General features: G+C 40.1%; 1 protein-coding gene across 2 annotated transcripts in view; it reads right to left on the bottom strand.

Moving 5' to 3' along the window:
* The window catches only part of SCAP (SREBF chaperone), a 76,097-nt gene extending 73,047 nt beyond the window's left edge, over nt 1-3,050 (bottom strand). The window contains exons 1-2 of one of the 2 annotated variants that reach the window (XM_085317811.1): nt 2,912-3,050; nt 1,435-1,558 (exon numbers count right to left, since the gene is read on the bottom strand). The gene's annotated coding sequence lies outside the window, so the exon portion shown is untranslated. Of the gene's footprint in view, nt 1-1,434; nt 1,574-2,911 lie in introns of both variants that reach the window. The other variant, XM_085317810.1, reaches the window with a different exon arrangement.
* Between the last annotated feature and the right edge of the window lie 201 nt (nt 3,051-3,251).

Here is a 3,251-nt window from a genome sequence, read left to right on the forward strand (position 1 = left end):
GACTACCCTTACCTGTCTCAAGTAGCCTACTTTCTATTCCACACAGACCCTTAAAGACCCTTTATGAGACACAACTCATAAATGTTAGAGCTTCAGCAGTATGCCCACCCTAGGTTCTCGAATGCTCTAAGTTTTGCCTGTGTCAGCCATGTAATTAACAGGTATTTTCTCACAGACAGGATGTTAAACAATGACAGAAATAAGAGACAATGAACACAACTCTGACCATGAAGTCCACGAAAGAAAAGATTGGGAAGTAAACTTCAACACACATGTTGCAACATTTCCTCAAGAAAGACTTTAAACAGAACAGCTTTAATTACGAAAAATAAGTATTTCAAGCTTGTAAAGGGTGCTGACAAGGTACTGCTAAACGCAAGTATCCGTAAGGTGACTCACTTGCATGAGATTGCTTTTCAACAGGTTCTAGATTACAGAAGCAACATTTGGCAAACCTGAATAACCAAACTGCTAGGACTCTCAGCAACAGTTAAAGGGAGCTTTCTATCATCTCTAACATCATGCAAAACTAATCATTTTTCTTTATAATAATCACCGATTAGAAACCCAGTATCAGCAAATCACTGAGCTCTTTCTTCCCACCAGCGAAACAAATCCTAGAACTACTTTGTTAGATAACAAGTCTGAAAATCTGACTTAGAGATTGTCTTTTGAGAACAAACCAACTATTATTCCTATGGCATCTTTACCACAATGGTTCATACACGATTAATTCAGTTTTTACTAAAGAAATGCAGCCCTCCTCCTCTCCTCATTCACCACTGCTCTCTCCCTTCAGCTGAAACTCACTGTTTTACTGGCAGGAGCCTTGGAATTTTATTGCTTTTCCCAAGGGATTCCAACTGTGCAAAAACGAAAGTGGCCATTCTGAAATAAGGACTGTGTCTTAGCTGGAGGACACAAACCAAAAGATTCACATGAGTACAGTCACCTTTAATTCCCTGTTCATCCACCTCCTAGTTCAGCCTTGTGTTTCAGAGTCTGTAAGCTGTAAAAGCACAGAATCTCCTGATGTTTCTTGAGACTTTGCCTTCTTCCCCTTTAGCATACTGTATAGGGGCAGGTAAAGGCACCTAGTTGTGCTGACCAGACCAGAGAGAAGAGGGTAAGATGCTGCTCAGGGACAAGCCAGGCCTTTGATGACAACACATTTTGAATGCAATAGCAGGTAGGAAGGAGTTTAAAATTAATAGGACATAGTATAAGCAMAAAGCAAGGCAAAATATTGCCTTTCTGCCATATTTTCATGAAAGAATAAGAAGTGGCAGGGAGGCCAAAGATTTCACCAMTAAAAACATTGCTTAATATTCAGGCTAAGCCTTTCTTTGGCCATCCTATTCTCTGTCTTTCAAAGGAACTATGACACAAGGAGTTACAGCTAAGGAGCATTTCAAATGCTTAGTCCACACCTACCTTTGTTCCTGGTTTGAGCTTGAGACTAACTTCCTTAGGGCAAGAATCATTTGCTCATCTTGCATTTGTACAGCACCTGGCACAATGGAATTGTGGTCTCACCACTGGGGCTTCCTCCTAGTTACTACAGCAATGCATACTACAAAAAAAAAAAAAAAATCTGTAAAATGGAAGAAGTTGCCTGCATCTCCCTATAAAGACAGGCAAAAAGGTTCTATAAATTCCACAAGTGCTGCACAGAGTTAGCAGCACTGAAAATAAACAAGGATCCCCAGCTCCCAAGACCTGCTCAAATTACTAAACTACTGTTACTCCCTTTTCCATTCACTGCCTATGAAGTTCCACTACAGACAGTTAAAAGTATTTTCAATCATTTTTATCAAGTTATATTTTTTTTAATTCTTTGCTCATGAGAGAGAGAGAAAATGACTTCTCTTCTACGCACAATTACATAAGCTCTGAAGACAGAGGCCTAGAACCCACTGAAAGAAAAAACACCATTGAGTAACTTTCAACAGTTACCTTCAGAGAAAGTTTGACAAGTTTCTTTTGTTGGTGAGATTCTGACACTATTTAAATGGTCCTGACATAAAACCTGATTCTTCTTTGCTTTTTTGTAGTATTATTTTAAAGTCACGTTTAGAAAAATAAAAAGCATCCTACCAAGTTAAGCTTTCTAACCGAAAATATTGAACAGAGTTAGTATCAGCAATTAAGCTGAATTATTGAAAAGGAAATATTTTTGGCAGAAGGATTCAAAGGCTAACAGCACAGCTTTCTACATGCTGTACATCCAAAGAAAATCCCAGGGTGTTTTCCATTCTTCTAAATTTGAGTCAGCTAATCTCCTTTCTGCATTACACAATAGTTAGTGTAATCCTAAATTTATCACCCTAATATGCTGTCATAACAGTTACGCATTTCACAAAGAATGAAATCATATCTTATCTTTCATCTTCATCTCTCCCATGAAGGGGAACTTAATTTGTATTTTTAAAGTTCTCAAAAATAAGTGGAAGTTACATTCAGGAACTTTGGCATTAAGACAGTACTCCTTTTCTCAGCATTGCATGCCCCAAATGCAAAGACACAACCGCATCACCTCAGGACTGAGGCTGAAAGCTCCGCTTTCTTGCTATTTCTTATAATCTGAAAATGCTCACTAAGTCTCATAAGGAAGTTGATTCCTAGCTTTTAGACAAACTTCAAAGACCAGGGTCATTGGGTAGAGTGAAGAATACTCGCAGCACCGTGCCAGCGTCACAAAACAATGTYCCCATAAAATCAAAGCAGCAAAATAGTTCCAGACTCTGAAGTGGGCAGTAAACTAGCTATCATTTTGCCAAGCAGACCTGTCAAACAGAGCAGCTTAACACACATTTCGTTCTGTTTTCCCTTCATGCACACACCTTCTCTTCCTTTCTATAAAGCTTATTTCCCTGGTTTTGTAGCACAGGTAATTATCTCTTTTCCTTACCTCGCTCTCTTTACTATTTGATTCCCTTTCCACCAGCTTAGTGCCTTCATCCCCACCAAACTTTCCACTCCATCCTTCTTTAAAAGGCATTCTTCATGCTTTCCYCAGCAGTGCTCTCTGCTCCCTGCTTGCCTGCAAAGTAGCAGCACCTCAGGTGATTGCTCCCTGCTTTCCCAGGCAGCAGCAGCGACTGTCCTGTTCCTACTGTATCCTCCTACAAGCACAGCAGAGGCTATTCCAGGCCCTCAAAAGGGGATTTCTCTCAGGTCCCTCTTTTCTAGGTCCACTGCAGAAGMACCCAAGCGATCTTTCTTCCCTTCCCATCCCTAGCACCTGCGTT

The sequence above is a fragment of the Rhea americana genome, unplaced genomic scaffold, assembly GCF_003343005.1.
Source record: "Rhea americana isolate MKP2758 unplaced genomic scaffold, rheAme1 scaffold_508, whole genome shotgun sequence".
Classification (NCBI taxonomy): Eukaryota; Metazoa; Chordata; class Aves; order Rheiformes; family Rheidae; genus Rhea; species Rhea americana.